The 20,160-nt window shown below is 32.5% G+C and overlaps 2 pseudogenes; one reads left to right on the top strand and one right to left on the bottom strand.

The window, feature by feature from the left end:
* The first annotated feature begins 14,664 nt into the window (after positions 1–14,664).
* On the top strand, positions 14,665–16,728 carry LOC105840315 (annotated as a pseudogene).
* A 1,948-nt stretch (positions 16,729–18,676) lies between these two features.
* On the bottom strand, positions 18,677–19,940 carry LOC105840314 (annotated as a pseudogene).
* Positions 19,941–20,160: the final 220 nt, after the last annotated feature.

Raw genomic sequence — 20,160 nt, 5'->3', positions numbered from 1 at the left:
GTCAGAACCACCCTTCTATTCCTACTCTTATTGTATTATTTTTCTAAGATTAATATTGACTAATTATTAATTTATAAATTTGTTAATAAATAAGATTTATCAATTATTAAGCTATTATCTTTTACTTATTGTTAGCATTTTCATAATTTGATAAAAAAACTATTTTATAATATCTATATTTTTAAATAGAATATTTGAAAATAAACATTTATTATTTTAGATATTGAAAAAAATAAAATTTTAATTAATAACAATGAAAATCCGGATTATGAACCATCTATTTATAGTCAGAGTTCAAATAATAGCTCCAATGACATTGAAAACTCGAGAAATGGGGAAATTAACGATTTAATCGATAATTCAAAGATAAATAAATCTGATGGAATAAGATCAAAGAATTGTTCAGAAAAAAACAGTTTGTTATTAGAAAAAGGAATAAGAACCTGCAAAGATGATGAATTATTTGTAGAATTGTCTCGAGGACCAAAAGGAGATAAAAAATCTAATTTTTGCGTTTATTGCAATACTATGCAAACTAAAATTGCTCGGCATCTAGAGTTGAAACACCGAAATGAAGAAGAAGTAAAAAAATGTCTATTACTTCCAAAGAAATCTAGAGAGCGAAGGGAAGCAATAGGTCAAATAAGAAAAAAAGGTAACTTCAAATTTAATACGCAGGCAGATCTAAATAGTGGTTCTATGATTGTTGTAAGAAGACCTACTAAGAAAGAGAAACAATGTGGTTTTCATTTTTTACCGTGTTCCAATTGTGGAGAACATTATTCTATTACTAATCTCAGGCATCATTATCGCGTTTGTGCTAAGAAAAAAGATACAGTTTGAAATATATTGAAATTAGGACGAAGCGCTGCACAATCTGTTCATAATCGAGCAAGCCTTAAATTAAGAAAGGATATTCTTCCAATAATGCGAAATGACAACATTTATAAATTAATAAAATACGACTTACTTATTACACTATATGGAAATTATATCTGTGAAATTCATAGGAGCATTTAGGAGATCACGGCAACAGTTACGACTTATTGAACGTTATTTAGAAGCATTGAAATCAATTGAACCAAAAATGAAAGAATTACAAATGCTATTTAATCCAAAATATTATGATATTGCTATACAAGCAGTAAATATAGTTGCTAAATATAATGAAGATACAGAATTATATGAAATACCACATTATGCTACAGCTTTAGGGACATGTTTAAAAACTATGTAAGATCTTAATCAATAAATGTATTAAACAACATGAATATAAAAAGCAAAAATTATAAGATATAAAGATATACATAAAAATATTTACAGACAACCTGTGGCAGCATCAGATATTTTAAATATGAGAAAAATTTTAGAGAAAACGCAAAATATATCTGCACATGACACTACAAATACTGATACTACTAATACTAATACTACACCTAATTCAATAATATCTAACAGTACAATGGATACTAGTACTTCAGAAAACAGTATTGAGGACATTCAAAATACAGGTATTTTAATAATAGCTTACGTTGTATTAGGTATTAGGTTATATCCATAGACATATAATAAACTATTTCCTGTCGTAAGAGGCAGTATTGAAACATGAAAAACAGAAATATTGCAACATTTTGGACATTTGTCCTTGTCTTGTGTAAGAGCAGTAGGAATAAAATCAAATGAGGGGAATATACGTGTATGAACTGAGTATTTCCACCATCAAGAAAAAATGTTATTCTACCAGTCCCCCACTATGTAATGAAAAAAACGAAATAGCCAGAATGTTATTTCTGTTCTTCATACGTTTCAGTGTTTTTTCTTATAAAAAGAGATGGCCTATTACATATACGTATTGTTGTACCACATAGAAATGTTGATATATGATATGTTCTATAATTCATTTTTTGTTTTAGTTGAAAGGACAAATTGAGTTTTTCAAAAATGATATGTAACAATTTAATATTATGTTGGCACAAAATTCTATTAATGCTAATTTTGATTGTAAAAAATCAATTATCTTAAAAATATATTTTTATTTTAATATAGAAATAACAATTCTGTATGCTACAATATAATTTTTAATCATCATAAATAAAATTTTTATTATTATTTTTTATATAAAATTTATTCTTAATAATTTAATTACAGATGAAAGTGACATATTGCTACTTATTAAAAAAAAATTTTAAAAGGCTCCGCTAAAACGAAAGAATATAAATAAAAGCCCTATAGAAAACGACAGTAGTTCAGATGATAAATCTGTCAAAAAAAAAAAACGATTCAGTAAGTAATTTTTAATATTGTAGATAAATAAAATAATTTAAAAAATGTATATTTCTTTTGTTAAAATTATTATTAATATTTTCTGGATATATTTATAGATTTATATATAATTGACTTTTAGCACCTCCTTATGGAAAGACCAGGAGGATACGTTGGATAGAAGACGAAAAAAAACCAACTTTATTCCTATTCGAAAAGTATATTAATAATTTTACATTGCCTTCTTTGAAAGAAATTACGTCTAAATCGCGTAATAATATTTTGAAAAATCGTCGGCCAGCAACAATAAAAACTTGGCTACACAATTACATTTGTGCAAAAAATAACGCAATAAAAATGTTAAATAATGTAGCGATATCAAATATGAAAACATATTCAAGTAGAATATGTGATATCAACATGTGATGAAAAACAAAATAATTTATGATGAAATAATATATTTTAATAAATGATTAAATTATAAGACTGAAGAAATGAAGTGAAAAATACAAAATAAAGAAGATTATTAAAGAAAGGAAATTAAAGAAAATAAAATAAGATTAATTCCTATATTAGATACATAGAATAATCAGTTAAAATTTTATAAAACAAAACTAAGCGAATATTACTTATGATTATAATATTGATATATAATATACATATGTATATGTCAATGTATATAATTATAATAAAACTACATTTATGATAATTAAGACATTATGTACCTTGTACGTATTATTATGGTGATAATACCGAATAAAATATGGTATATTACATAGTTAATTATAAATTTATTTCTTGTTATTAAATTTCATAACATTAATTTTACATTTAAAAATACTGCGTTTATATAATGGTTTTGTTGGAAGGGGAAAAATGGCGTGGATAAGAGTAGAAGTATTACGGAGAGCTCCGGAGTGAAAGGTGTTGTGCAGGTGAAAAGTGAGAGAGAGGAAGGAAAGAAGTGGAAATGCGGGAAGAGGAGATCGGGAAACGAACGGGTAATTGGAGGGAAGTGAAAAGAAGACGGAGGTGAGAAGATATAAGGATGGAGGTATCGGGGAATGTTTCGGAGTAGCGAGAGAAGAAAGCAGGGAAGATGGAGGCAGCAAACGAGAAGAAGAGGTCAGAGAGAGGGCGCTAGAGAGATACAATTCAGAGGAGAGTATCGAGGGAGAGGAAGGCAGATGGCGGTGCGGGCGCGGTGATGCGGTAACGAAGACGTGAAGAAGAAGAGGAGCGTTATCTGGTGGAAGGAGGAGAGTGGCAGTGTGGAAACAGAGTAAAGTTGGCAAGAATGTCAGGCATGATGGTAGCGTGTTTAGGAACGCGGAGTCCGCACACGTGGTCCATCGATGGCACATGACGATAGATGTGATTTTGACACACGAGAGAAAGGAGCGTTCGCAAAGTAAGAAAGATAAAGAGAAAGTGTGAAGGGAAAGAAAGTGCCGGGTACAGAGGAGAGGAATAGTGGTGAGAAGAGAGAAGTAAGGGAGGAAGTGAGGATGGAAGAGCTGGGAAGAGAGTTAAGGAAGTTAAAGTAGCAAGTGACAAGGGGGCTAAGTGAAGGCAGAGAGAGGTTAAGAGGCTTGGAAGAGAGGTTAGAGGCGCTGGAAGGAGAAGGTCTGAGACGGGAAGAAGAGGAAACAGGAGAGAAGGAGGAGATGGGGAGTATGCGGGGAGCAAGAAGAAGCAACGGAAAGGAGGAAACGTAGCAGGACGGTGACGAAGAAAAGAGAGAAATGAGGAAGAAGAGGAACGGACAGGACGATAGAGGAGAAGGAAGGGGGGGACTTGGGGAGTGGGAGTAGATGAGGACCTGTCAATGGAGGAGAGAAGGATGAGGTGGAGGATGGTGGAAGCGGCGAGAAGGGAGAGGGCAAAGGGAAGGAATGTGGTAGTAGCGAACAGAGGGCTGTGGGTGGATGAGAGGAGATGGAGTTGGGATGAAGAGGGGGGTAGATGGAGGGAGGAGGGAAGGGAAGGAGAGAAGAGGAAGTAAGGAGGGGATGGTGGTACAAGATTATTAAAAAATGTTTTTTGATTTGTGACAGATGGCAGACAGACAGAGGAGAGGGAAGGAGATTGGACGAAAGGAGTATAGAATAAGAAGCGAGAGTGGAGAGAATACATCCTTAGACATGGAAATGAGAGAAGACTCGGATAGAAGGAGACGGAGGAGAAGCAGGAGGGAAGGAGAGAAAGCATGAGGAGAATGGAGTAGGTGAAGCAGAGAGAGTAGAGAAAGACAGGAGAGAAAGTGGAGGAGAAAGTGGAGGAGAAATCCAAGGATGAAAAAGGAAAGAGAGGTTCAAGGAGAAGAGGTTAAAGAAGATAGCGGGGAGGAAACGGATAGAGAGAGAGAAGGAGTGGTCAGAGAGGAGGGGGAGGGGATGGGGGAAAGGGCGTGCGAGGGGGGCGGGGGGTAACAGATTGTAAGGGTCGCATATGGCCAGGTCGGTTCGGGAGTGGAGGGGCTATGTATGTGAACGGTTCGGGAACGCTCCGTGAAAAAAGCGCCTTGTATACCCCGTATTTGGGACGCAATAAAGTCTATTCTATAATGGTTTTGTTAATATGCATTTTCTCTTGATAATATAAGTTAGAGTATGAATTAAAAACAAATATACTTTAGAGAAATTTATATTTATTGTATTGAATAAACAATCGCCTCAAAGTACATGTTTATCCAACATCTTTAAAATAATTTCTAATTTTTACTTAGATTTCGTTTCCGTTTAAGTATTTGAATTACATTCAAGGTGTTGTTCTAAACATGCGTTAGATATAAATTACGTCTTACGTAGTACATTGCTATGAGCTATGTACCTTGCCAAAAGACGTGAAATAATATTACTTAAAAGTCTTTACAAATTTTACGTACATTAATTGTTGTAGTTGAATAATTAATAAAAAAAAATATATCGATTTGTGATATTTAACATTTGTTTCACGGCCACAAATACATTAATAAAGTTGCCTAATAAATGTTTAAATGAACAACTCTTCTCGAAGTACATTTAGCCTACAAGTCTTCAAATAATTGCTAATTTTCTATTTAAATGTTTAGTTTTTCAGAAAGTAATCAAAGCCTTACTATAATAATTTATATATAAGTTATATGCAAATTACGTCTCTTGTGTTGTTTTACATTGTTATGAAACGTACGGTTTTGAAGACAGATGTGATATAGTATTACTTGACTGCAATTCCAAATTTTGTATGTATGTTAATTGCTTTGAATTTTATAAAAAAAATATCGATTTGTGGCATAACGTTCGTTTCCAGGATATAATATTCATTTCCAAGACATACGCGTATTATCGTAAATAATGTCCTATTGAATACTTAAATAAACAATTTATCTTACGGTAGTGTGTTTGTGTCCTGGAAACAAACGTTAGGCCAAAAAACGATATTATCCTTTTTTTCAGGAATTCAACGCAATTAACGTATACACAACATTTAAAAACGCGGTTATATTATGTCAAATAAATGTACTTCAAGATGAATTGTTTATTTAATAGGACATTTTTTATAATAATACGCATATGCTTGGAAATGAATTGTGTCCTGGAAACGAACGTTGGGCCACAAATCGATATTTTTACTTTTTTATAGAATTCAATACAATTAACATACATACAAAATTTGGAAACGCAGTCAGGTAATACTAGCTCACATCTGTCTTGAAAGTCAAATAATTTATAATAATTTAAAACAACATAAGAGACGTAATTTGCATATAACGTACATATAAATGATTAAAGTAAACATTGTGTGAAAATAAACATTGTGTGTCCTGGAAACGAACGTAAGGCCACAAATCGATATTTTTATTTTTTAATAGAATGCGAAGCAATTAACATACATACAAAATTTGGAAACGCAGTCAAGTGATACTAGATCACATCTGTCTTCATAGCCGTACGTTTACGTATACGTTAACTGCGTTGAATTCCTGAAAAAAAAGATAATATCGTTTTTTGGTCTAACGTTTGTGTTCTGGAAACAAACGTTAGGCCAAATAACGATATTATCATTTCTTTCAGGAATTTAACGCAGTTAACGTATACCCAACATTTGGAAACGCGGTCATATTATCTGAAGTCAAATAAACGTACTCCAAGATGAGTTTTTATTTAAGTATTTAATAGTACATTTTTATAATAATACGCGTATGCTTGGAAATAAATTGTGTCCTGGAAACGAACGTTAGGCCACAAAGCGATATTTTTACTTTTTCATAGAATTCAATACAATTAACATACATACAAAATTTGGAAACGTAGTCAGGTAATACTAGCTCACATCTGTCTTCAAAGTTAAATGATTCATAATAATTTAAAACAACATAAGAGACGTAATTTGCATATAACGTACATATAAATGATTAAAGTAAGGTTATGTTTAAATTTTGGATAATTATACGGAAAATAGAAAATTATCTAAATATAAAATTATTATAAACTACTTGAAAAAGACTTAGGCTAAATGTACTTTAAAAAGAATTGACTTAAGTATTTAGTAGGACATTATTTACGGCAATGTGTGTGTGTCCTGGAAACAAACGTTAGGCCAAAAAACGATATTATCATTTCTTTCAGGAATTTAACGCAGTTAACGTATACTCAACATTTGGAAACGCGGTCATATTATCTGAAATCAAATAAATGTATTTCAAGACGAGTTGTTCATTTAAGTATTTAATAGGATATTTTTTACCATAGTACGTACGTCTTGGAAATAAACATCGTGTGTCCTGGAAACAAACGTTAGGCCACAAATCGATATTTTTACTTTTTCATAGAATTCAATACATTTAATAAACATACAGGGCAGTATATTTAAAAATCATAAGAAAAAGATATCGAATATTTGAACGTTTAAAAAAAATTATATATATCTCATGTCATCTTAGATTACATAATATTACATATATATTATATTTTGTCCTGGAAAATACCATTATGTATAGAATTTTCCAGGACAGTCCTGGAAATAAACATTGTCCTGAAAACTGCCATTATGCAAGTGTCTTGGAAAACTTTAAAAATGTAATATCTCAAAAATGGAAAGAAATATCTAATTTTTAAAGATCAATATAAGTTTGAATCTTAATGCTTTATTAAAAATTAGTAAAAAAATATGAGATTTCTAACTGTCCCGGAACAAACCCTTTGACATATATATATATATAAATATAAAATTAAATTTAACCTAGTTTATAATATTTGACACATCGATACATCCTATTACATTATTTATAAGAAAATAATAGTTGTTATATATTATTTATAAAATAATATACAAATGAATCATCAAATACATAAAAAAGAAAGAATCAAAAATTTTACAGAAGCAGAGAAAATACTTCTTATCGAATTAGTGCAGGAAAAATGTAAAATTTTAGAAAATAAAGCAACAAACAGTGTTTCTGTAAAAGAAAAAGAAGATTGTTGGGAGAACTTACAAATAAAATTCATGTCCCGTTCGAAAGGAGTTGTACGAACTGTACAATCGTTAAAAACATGTTGGGAAAATATTTAAAAAAGGACCAAAAAACAATATGCTAAAGAGAAGCAAGAAATTTATAAAACAGGTTTGTATCTTTATTTTATTATACATACACGTATGTATACACATACATACATATATATTTACATACATATGTGTATGTGTGTGTGTGTATGCTCGCATGCATAAAACGTAATATACTTATATATTTATATAATATATTTTTATAGGCGGAAGGCAATATTAAGGTATAAGTAATCCAATAGCTGAACAAGTACGAGAAATAATAAAACCAGCAGTAGAAGGTTTATCAAATCCTATTGATAGTGATTGCATTATCACAGAATTTAAAAGTATGCATAATGCATTATCTTATAACATTTTTGTAATTTTCATTGACGCCAGTTTTCATACATTATCCCAGTAAATAGATAGTAACTAGAAATTCCTGAAATAATCCATTTGTATTCTAAAATGTACTTTTTTATTTAAATATTATTTTATTTGATTATTTATTGTGAGATTTTTATTTTATTCATATTTTATTCTATTTATATTCCAGATAATTTTAACAGAAATGAAGAACTTGGAGAAGGATGGCTAGATGTTATAGAAAATACAGAAAATGTTATAGAAGAAGATGAAGATGACACAAAGAGACGAAGATGATAATAAAGACGATGAAGTTGATACGGAGGAAGATGTATGTTATAGTCAATAATTATAGTACGTAAAAAAATTATATAGAATGTTATAATTACTTATATTTGATTGTAATTTTTTTTTAGTTTAATGTAACGAACAAATTAAGCTGGAAAAACTGGAATCCACAAAATTACAAACACAAATTAGTATTCCATTCAAAACGGTGAATAAGAAAAAGTCTGCGACAATTACGAATTCAACCAGTAACCAAAATAAAAGATTAAAAGAAAATTGCATGCCTTCAACATCAAAAGAAATTGGCAAAAAAAGAAACAATCAGTTAAAATTAAAGAATTTGTAAAATTTGGGACATTACCCCAATAAAACAGTTACGTTGCATCCACGTGGAATCCACGTGATTTACATGGATTACGTGGATGCAAGTTTTTCCACAAATTATCCACGTGGATACAATGTTCTTTTTTCATCACTGCATCGAATTCTCTTATCTTCGAAATATCTTATAGATTTTTGGTGGATATATCTATTAAAACATATTTATAGGAAATTTACATGGACATTTCGGGGATAAAAAACTTCGATGTAGTGATGTAAAATGAATGTTGTATCCACGACGATAACTTGTGGATAAATCTGCATCTATGTAAAATTATTTGTATTAAAAATTAAGATTGATTAATCAAAATATTATATTGCATTTATCGTAATGTATAAACAAAATTTTTAAGGGATAATCAATGTTACGTTCGACGAAATTTTTAATAAATTCTTTTTGTCTCACTCTTTCGCGTCGTGCTCTCGCATGCTGCACCAAAGCGCGCGCCTTGCCGAGCGCTCCCCTCCCCACGAATCCGCACGCACGGGGTACCAGCGTGTACGGCCTACACGTACTATCTGCGTTAATTTTATAATATCGCGTATATAATAAGATCTTTTATTGGGAAAGCTCGAACTCACCGAATTGCAACAATAATAATTAAAAATTATCTTTAGGAGTAACATTCCTTTCTTTTTGAGTGTTGCCATCATTAAGACTCTAGAATGCTGTCACCATCTCTCGCGCTCTCTCGCTAATTATTATAGGGTTTAAAATTTCGCAGCCACGCTTTCGCTCTCTCTCTTTATTAACTAATAATCCAAAAGTTATCCATTCGCGCGTGGCACCCTCGCGCTGCCAAAAGATCGGTCCAGCCGCGAACCGCGTGTTACCTGAGGGGGATAGCGATAGCCTGAGCATTGCCCCAGCCAAAAGGTGCGAGGGAGACAACAATGGTGAAGCAATTACGAGAGAATGCGTATTAATTACTCCGCTCACAGAGGTGATAGGAGGGAGGCGAAAGAAGATCTCAAACGCTTATCCCCTTGGCTACCTCTTGACCAAAAATTACGGCACTCTGAATGAAAATTAGAAATTATAGATTTTCAAAAAGAATACGTATTTGTCGCGGAAAATCTCCGGAATTCGAGCTTCCCCACACCCGCGTATCCCTAGGACCCCCTAGTCGGGGGTATATAAGAAACACGAGAGCCGCAGAAAGGAGCATTATCGCTCTGGCAAGACGTTACGCTGCCCAAAAGTACTCTCAGTAAAATTACCGTAAGCTATCGCGCTCTTCGTAAGAAGTTTCGATACAAGCTACGGTACATCCGAGCGTACCACACTGTGCATATTAGCACACGGACCCTTTCTCGAGAATCAACACTACTATCCGTAAGTAACACCTCTTCCATTGCCGCGCTGTAACTTCAACATTATAAAATTGTTATTCTAGAATTCAATTTAATTATAACAACTCATTCTGGGTTATTTGAATAAACATTCACTCTTCTCTTGTTATGTTCAAAAGGTTCTGTTAACTTTTCAATACAACTACCTAATACTATAATAAATTCTACGTCTAATGAATAAAATTCTTACTTATTGTGTTCCAATCTACTGTGCACGAGAAGTGTTAATTCTAAGATAATTAAGAGGAGCAAAACACGGGGCAAACCATCCACAGTGCTCCTAAATTCCAGAGCGAAAAAGCGACTTCCCAGAATCCTCATCCTGGAGGCTGGGCGCTACGACTCAGGCGCCTGCTTCTTCCACGAACTTCGGACCAGGGGCGCCTACCGGGGCGCTTGAGTTAGAAGATGTCCAGGAGACAACGGGCGCCTATTAAGGCGTTTTTCACCCCCTACGTCGTCCCTCCACCTAACAGTGTACCACAGGGTAGCCCATAGGGCGCTCTCAGTCACAGACACCCATCTTTCCTCCGCATGGGATATGTTGTGCCCTCCCTGGGCGCTCCCCCTCACGCTCTCTACACCTTGTCGCTAACAGCACGCTCTTCCTCCCACTCGCGCTCATTCGCGCATCTAAGAAGTACCCACAAATAGAAAGAGGTGCTCTCCCCCCCTCCTTTTTTTGTCTATCTCTCTCCCTAAAGCACCGCTAAGAAGCGCGTCATTCTTCTAATTCATGTGACAGGCAGTAAGTACGCGAATAGTGGCAATAGCTACCAATCTTCTCTTCTCTGTCTCTCTCTCCCTCTGTTCACGTGCTCTCGGTCCGCGTACTACAGTATATAAACGTCCGTGTAAAGAGGAATAAGACGGGTAGAAAGAGAGCCCGAGTCGATCTCTCGCTCATATTTCTTTACTCCGTGGGATGGTGTGGGCTGCCCACTAGGGCGCTTACCCCCACACTCCCCTATTCACTCCATGGGCAATGGGCTCGCCTATTAGGGCGCTTTATCCCCGCGGACTCCTTCAATTATAATCTAGACAGATCGATTCGATTTCTCATCTGACTCAGCAAAGTTACGCCGATTAAAACGCTTACAAGGGAACCTCGCGAACTCGAAAATTCTGATTTTAATGAAACTTGGCATAAATGTAGAGGGGGTAAATATATAAATTTAGAAATTTATCGTAGCTGCCCATAAACGGTTTAAAGGGGTGAAACCACCCTTCAAAGATTGAGACATTTTTCGTTTTCTCGATATATTTCGTAAACTAAACAAAATATTAAAAAATGTTTTATACAAAAGTTTTACAATAAAAGTACTTCTATCTAACTACAGTAATTAAATTAAAAAAAAATTTTTTTTAAACAATTGTTTTTAAATTAAAAAAAACATTTTTTTTTTCAAAATTTTATTAATGTAGTTAGATAGAGATATTGTTACCATAAAACTTTTGTATAAAACATTTTTTGATATCTCCAATACTTTTCGAGATATATCGGAAAAAGCAAAAATCTGCTCTACACTATGCACTGAAAAAAGCATGAGAGAATGCGATAGCACCGCGACGGAGAGCGTTATAAAATATTTTAAAGAAATTTTTTATTAAGGTTTATTTATGATATTGAATATAATATAAGATACTAAAAATATAATAAAATAAAGTATTATAAAATAATAATATTTTGTATAATATAATAATATGTAATAATATAATATAATAATGTCGCACGTGAATGCATGCTGATGTGAGTGAGAGAGAAAGAGTAAATAATATTAATATAATATAGTAATATAATAATATAATATAATATAAAATATTTATATCCAGACTTCTTGGTCCGGATCCATTAGCGGTGACATGCCAAAGAGTCGACGCAGATCGACGAAATCTGCCAATCTAAATCGGCTATATGATTTGTCAATTAAGTCATTATTTCGCTCTCTGTCGATCTTGCAAAAGTATCGCATCCAAAATCTTTTCTTATATTGATAAATCCATGTATGTGGATGTTATAGAGATATATCCATGTCTAGATACAAAATTAACATATTTTAGTGTGGCATTATACATTGAACAACAATATACTTTTGAATCAGGGTAATGAAAATGCAAATTAAAAAATAATGCATTACTTATTAATTTTTTAATATTTTTTTATTACATTTTTAGTATCTTATATTATATTCAATATCATAAATAAACCTTAATAAAAATTTTTTTAAAAATATTTTTTAACGCTCTCCGTCGCGGTGCTATCGCATTCTCTCATGCTTTTTTCAGTGCATAGTGTAGAGCAGATTTTTGCTTTTTCCGATATATCTCAAAAAGTATTGGAGATTTCAAAAAATGTTTTATACATAAGTTTTATGGTAACAATATCTCTATCTAACTACATTAATAAAATTTAAAAAAAATTTTTTTTTTCAAAAATTAAAAATTAATTGTTAAAAAAAAATTTTTTTTTTAATTTAATTACTGTAGTTAGATAAAAGTACTTTTATTGTAAAACTTTTGTATAAAACATTTTTTAATATTTTGTTTAGTTTACGAGATATATCGAGAAAACGAAAAATGTCTCAATCTTTGAAGGGTGGTTTCACCCCTTTAAACCGTTTATGGGCAGCTACGATAAATTTCTAAATTCATGTATTTACCCCCTCTACATTTATGCCATGTTTCATTAAAATCAGAATTTTCGAGTTCGCGAGGTTCCCTTGTTAGTAAAGCCCACACGACTCCCCCCCCCCTTTTTTTTTCTTTTCTCTCAATTAACCAAAAATGTTAACAGAGAGAGTCAATCAATTCTAGCCACACTCGTTTATTAAAATATCTGCCTGACACGTATCTCTCGTATAACCATGGGCTCCCTAATAAACCAGGCTTACGACTTGACTGTAGAACATCATGCCGCGGTCTCGCCGAGGGGGAAGGAAGCGGCAGATCAAGAGACTGAAGTGGCGCCTTATTGAGGCCGGAACATTCGACCCACGAGTCTTTGATCGACCTCCGCCCCCCGAAGGCTCCCCGAGACGGCACGGATCTCCGGGGCCGTTCGAATTGGGCCCTCCACGGCCGTCTTCCAACCCCCAACCAGTACCCCCAGCGCCCCCCTGCCGCGTCACGCCACCACCGATCCCCGCTCCCTTCAAGCGCCCGCCGCCCCGGCTACCCCCGGGGACGGATACTGCCCCTATCCAGGCTCCCACACGGCCCGTAAGGGTGGACCGCCAGGTTCGTCCACCCCCGCGGCAGAAGCCCCATATCACGAGCGACGAAGTCTTTGTCGGTTTGCTCCCGAATTTAGTCCTCTCCGCCAAGACGACCTCTCGGTCAACGGAGACTTACCAGAGGCTCCTCAAGCCTTTCCGAGGAACACAGCCTCCGAAAGCGAGAAAGGGGGCGGAGAATTAAAAGAAAGAATTTGTATACCTAACATGTAAGCACTAGAAAGAAAAAAAAAATATATATATATCCATACACTGGCGCCTTTCTTATCATCGCGATTCCTACCCAAAGAGGCTCACCCTCAACAAACTACGCTCCTGGGAGAACCACGGTTCCCGCTCGGACCCCGCATACTCCCCCCCCCCGGGACGTAACAATCAATTTATGAATATTTTGATTTTTATATAATGCACGCAAAATAAATTTGTAAATAAGATTATATTTTGTGCAAGTGTGCAGAAGTACGGATATAGTGATAATAATTATAAGAATATCAGAGTAAGGCATTGCAATAACTTTATTGTAATCAATTACAATTTGTATGATAATTAATAATAGGAATGTCCTTTTTATAATAAAATTAACATTCATAATGAGACATTGGAAAACAAACATATTTGGAAACAATCCAATTATCTTGCGCATTTTTTTCAGGATAAGGTAATAGTACAACTTTTTTTTAATATCATCTAAATACCACCTGCATAGTGTTCCAAGAGTATTAACAATATACATGTTTATACAGCTAGAAGGAAATGGATAAAAAAAAAGATCTGATTTGTTTTCAAATTTTCTAGCAATTATAAAACTATTTCCTTCTGTATGTTTTATAATATTTTCAATCTTAAGCACTTCATTAGCTTTTGTAAGACAATATGCATTTGCAGATCTTACAGAGAAACTTTTATCTGACATTTGAACTTTTTTATATTGTTCTCCTTGACAATTTAATGTTGGTCCTGTATTATAATGTTGTGCAAATATTAATTTGTTTTTTGTAGAATGAGAAAGACAAGGTGTGGTTGTATTTTCTATAACACGGCAAACTATTTGAGAAAGTATCTTCCCTGGTGCATGCAAATAGATTTTCATGTGTCCCAAGAAACTCTCAAATTTAAAGGCACTAAATTCTTCAAGATGTCCATGTAACAGACAATGTAACAATATGTATTAAATGATGAACATTATGGGTGCGTTCGGGGAGACGCTATTAGCGCTATTTAGCGCTACAGGCTGTTCGTGGAGATGGATTTAGCGCTAACAAACGCAATCATGACGTCACTACTGATGGTGTGCTACGTCACAACTGCGTACTATCAACGCTATTTCTTCCGAGGTAGTGCAATGGTAGCGTTTGCGTTTGCAAGTTCTGTGAACACTTACAGTTGTACGAACTGTTGGGAGTTTGGACGTGTTTTGGTTTTGATTTTAGTTTTCAATCAACAATGGCTAATTCTAAAACTGTAGAAATAACACTTTTCGATATTGAATCTAAAGAACAATATAAATTACAACTCTTACCATCAAGTGCTCGCAAAGCAGAAACCGGTAGATAAATCGATTAAATACTAGCTAGGTTATGGTTATTGATTGTTTTTCAATTTATTTTATTCAGATTTTATTCTAATTATTTTTCATTTCTAAAGTTTCTAATAGTATTGTCATGCTGACCTGAGTAGATTAGGTTAAATATCCGAGTCTACCCGACTACCCGAGATAATCAGGGGTACGTTCCGTTTCACGCATGATACACGTGATGCGTCATTCATCCTTGTTGTTTTTCAAACGTTAAACAAGGATGAACAATACATTATGCGCATCATGCGTTGAAACGGAACGCAGCCAAGGATGAATGATGCATTATGCGCATCATGCGTTGAAACGGAACGCAGCCCAAGTACCTGAAATCACAGATGTTTTAACTTAATTTAATTTTTAACAAAATATATCTCAGAGTAAAATGTGACACTAAATTATATATATATAAATATGTTCTTGAGTATAATATTATTAATTAATTGATAAAGTCGAGAAATGATCTGCAACTAGATCTTGGTGTTGATTATAATTTTTTAATATATTAATTTAGTAATCTCGGCTTAAACTACACGCCAACAAATTTGTCAGTCTTGAAACATGCAGTTATGAGTTAAACATTGATGCTCATAGGCATCTTGAAATCTCCCTTTACCCCAAAAATATTAAATATAATATTAGTAAATTTAAAGCATACCTGTGATTTAGAGTATTTGGTTATCTCGGTTAATACTCAATTATCCAAGATAATCATGTACCCAGGTGATATTTGTATACTGGATACTACTTGGATACTAGCATATACTGATTTTGACAGTACTAGTTTCTAAAATATGAGACACGATTTAAAATGTTCTTCGAATGCTATATGTTATATTATTTTATGTGTAGATTTGGCTTTTGCAACTACATTACTAAATGTAGCACGTCAAATGAATAAAAAAAGTCTTGGTGAAGGTAAGAATTATTTTAATAACTATGATTTATAAGAAATAATATTATGGCCCGTTTATACCAATGTAGATTAACTTTAATCTCAGTTTAATTTACTTGTTATCTTATTCTAGTTCCAAAAATTAGAAAGAGATAAAGAGTGAATTAATCCGAGATTAAAGTTAATCTACATTGGTAGAAATGGGCTTATGTGTATTAACAATTTTATGCATCTATAAAATAATCAATACAAACTATTAATACTATATTAAATAAGATTATATTATCTTTTAGGGACATCTAAACAATGTGAACCTGAATATGTGCAAACTAATACGTCACAGGAAACGTTTGGTATGTAATTAATTTAATTGGAAGCTTCTCAGATGCACACTATGTAAAACAGACACCATCAATCAAATTACTGTTTTAGTTAAAGTTAGGATAAATTTAGAATTAGATTAGTGGTGTCCGTTTTACACTGTGCGCATCTGGAACTTATTTATTTAATTTACTTTTTTTAGAGTAATTTAAAAGTAATAATTAAAAAGTATTTTTTTTAAGTAATTTACATGTATTATTTTTATAGTTGACGGGGATATGTCAGCTTCTCAAAACCAAACAGAAGAAGAAATAGAAGACTTATTGATGGAAAATAAAGAAAGTAAGAAAATTGTATAAGAGATTATAACATTTTTAATGAATATTTATTACCCTATAATATAATGTTTAAATTGTGTTTCAGATTTAGGTTTTAGATGGTCTAATGCAGCCGTAATGTTGCTAATAGAAGAATATAGATTACGAGAACCTTCCATGTCATCTGGCAAAATAAGTCATAAAAAAGCATAGAATGAAATTGCGGCATTAATGAATAGTAAAGGATATGATTTCTCCAGTAAACAATGCATGACGAGAATGAACACAATGAAACGAACCTATAAAACAATTAAAGATTATAATGCAAAATCTGGAAATAATAGACGCACCTGGAAATATTATAAAGTATTACTTTTATTGTTACTTTTATCATACTCAGTGCTTCAGTTTTTAATTTTAATAAAATTAAATATTTAAAAAATTAATAATATTATCTTAAAGATTGCTTATTAATTAAACCAAATATTATTGAAAACTAACCAATCGGAATTTGTTTTAAAAAGTAAAAAGTAAATAAAAAGAGATTAAAACTAATGCAATTGGATCTTAATAAAATATTAACTGTTTAGGTCATGGAAAGTCTTCTTGGTGAAAAACCTTATATGGCACCATTGACAACAATTTCATCAACTGGATCTATAATATCAAACTTGAAGAGAAAATTGTTTGAAAGCCCGGAATCTCCAAATAGCAGTATGTCATCCTGTCAATCCGACGAAGTTTCTCGTAAGTAATTATATTTTGTAAGTATTATTTATTGAATTAAGATTACGTATTAAAATATTTAAAAAATTTGTATTTTAAGGTAAGCGTAAAGTTACTAATGTTGGAACAGTTATGGAACAGTTAGTAGAAAACCGTCAAATAGCTGAAAAAAGCAAAGAAAGGAGACACAAAGAAAGAATGGAAGTGCAAAAACAATTTATGAAAAAGCTTGACAAACTTATTGAAAAAATGTAGATTATTTGACTTTGATGTCAACGTACAACTTTGAGAAAAGATTAATATACAAAAGTATAAATATAAATATAGGAGAATCCGGGGTAGAATGAGATAGCATTATTATTTTCATTGCATAATACTGCAACCGTGCGAAAAATTTGTTACAATCAACAAACTTGCCTCAGTTTTATCACGACCTGTTAAAGTAATTCGAATTTTTCGCACGCTTGCGGCATTATGCAATGAAAATAATAGTACTGTTCTATTTTATCTTGCTATCCCATTCCGTCCTGGATTTTTCTATATCGTAAGTCTGATTAATATATAGAAGTACAATAAGGCATAATTCTACATAGTTACTAATACATATGTGATATGTAAAGAAAATGAAAACTAGTCTGCTCCGGATTTTCCTATATCATAAGTCTGGTTAATATATAGAAGTGCAATAAGGCATAGTTCTATTTCAATAATTACTAATGCGTATGTGATATGTAAAGTTAATGAAAACTAGTCCTTATGTTCTTTACAAAAAATATGTTTATTGTAATCCTTTATTTTGTTTTAAGCGTGTACGACAAATGAAAACTAGTCTTTAGGTTTTTCACAAAACTAGTCTTTAGGTTCTTCACAAAAAATGTTTATCGTAATCCTTTGTTTTGTTTTAAGCGTGTGCGACAAATGAAATCTTTATACTCTTCACAAAAGAATATGTTTATTGTCTTTAAACATTTATCTTTAAACACTTTGTTATATAAATATTTAAAATATTAGAACATGTAAACAGAACATGTATTAAAAAACATGTATATATAATAAACTTACTATTAATATCTTATATCTTATATCTTATTATTAATATCTTATCTTATATCTTATTCTTACTATTAATATCTATCTTAATATACATTATTATTCTATACATTTCTTATTCGTAATCTTTCCGCTATTAAATCTCGCTTTACAACACCTGCATGAGCAATATCACGCACATTTTCATTATTGTTTATAACATCATTGTCTATTATTTGTTCATTTTCAATCATTTCTATATCAAGATCGTCACCTTTCATCAAACATACGTTATGTAGTATACAGCAGGCAAGAATATGCATTGGGATTAAGTCTACTCTATCCATTGCAAGTGTTGTAAGAAGACTTCGAAAACGCCCTTTTAATAATCCAAAAGCTCTTTCTATTACAATTCTTGCTGAAGCGTGTATGAAATTGTAATTTCGTTGGCGTTGTGTCATGTGACCATTGTCTCGATATGGTGTCAATAGATTTTCATGTAATTTGTACGCAAGATCACCAATTAAATGACATTCATGTGGAAATTTAGATACATCTCCAAGGTAGGATTGTACTTCCAACAGACGAAATACTCGTTGGCCATGTACAGATCCTACATGACCAGCGTAACAGTGGATAAATTTACAAGTGTGATCACAGATAGCCTGTAAAAAATATGTGATTGAAAAAAATCACGAAACATTTTTTCTCAATCATGAGAGAAAAATAATACTTATGGAAAAATTTAAATAACATTTTCAAGGATTCTTGTTATTTTACGCTAACACTCGACGCTCATTTTTAGTATCAAAATCAAAATAGATGGTGATTAAAATTAACTTTAAATATTGGCCAGTTTTAAACATGTGACCTATTTTGACGTTAAAGATGAGTGTCAAGCGTCAGCGTGAAGAGGTATTTTTAGAGCGGAAACACAGTTTTTCATAACGCATAGTGCATAACACATAACCCATAAGAAAATCAATTAGAATTATCTATTTTCTTCTTTAGGATAGAAATAAAGACCTCTGATTGATCAATCCTTTTATGCGTTATGCAAAGTCTGTGCTCCCGCCCTTAATGTTAAAGCAAAAAATCATATTACCTGAAGTTGAATTGAATGATGACCTTTGCGGTTAACATACGTTTCAGGGTAACGTTTGGGAGCTGGAATCCTAATATGTGTGCCATCAATAGCACCAATGACATTAGGGAATCTACTCATAGCTTCAAATCCTGCACACACTTGATCATTTGTAGGCCACTTTATTATAGCAGGTGCTAGCTCAACCAATGCATTAATAACACGTCTTGTAATATACAATGCAGTACTTCTCCCAACATTAAATCGGTCAGAAATTGATCTAAGTATTAAGAAACAAAAACATAAGTCATCATACTTAATGATACAAATCAACGTAAACCTCATTCTTTATTATTACATCTTAAACAAATTTATACTTATGATGACTGATGTTATTGGCTATGTTTGGCATAATTTTGTGCTTATTAAACATTTTTGCATTTATTCTTAAAGAATCTGGAGTAGCTAATCTCCATAAGGTCAATAAACATTGTTTACGTGGAGAAATTGTAGGTGTTCCTCCTGTTTCTTTTTGTAATTTTGGTTCAATAATAGACAGCAGATATTCAAACGTTGCAGGTAACATCCTAAATTATAAATTACTTATTTAATATATTGCATTATCTACTTAAATCAATTAAATTGGTTTTTAATAACATAGACATTTTGATAAAAATATTATAGTTATATTATTTACATAAATAATACCTGAAATGAGCCTTAAACTCTTGACGTGTTAATCCCGGCACTATTGTTTCTACATAATTAGGTACCCTAACTACTTTTCTTTTTTTATTTAATATATT

The sequence above is a fragment of the Monomorium pharaonis genome, chromosome 1, assembly GCF_013373865.1.
Source record: "Monomorium pharaonis isolate MP-MQ-018 chromosome 1, ASM1337386v2, whole genome shotgun sequence".
Classification (NCBI taxonomy): Eukaryota; Metazoa; Arthropoda; class Insecta; order Hymenoptera; family Formicidae; genus Monomorium; species Monomorium pharaonis.
This window is presented reverse-complemented; position numbering and strand designations above follow the sequence as displayed.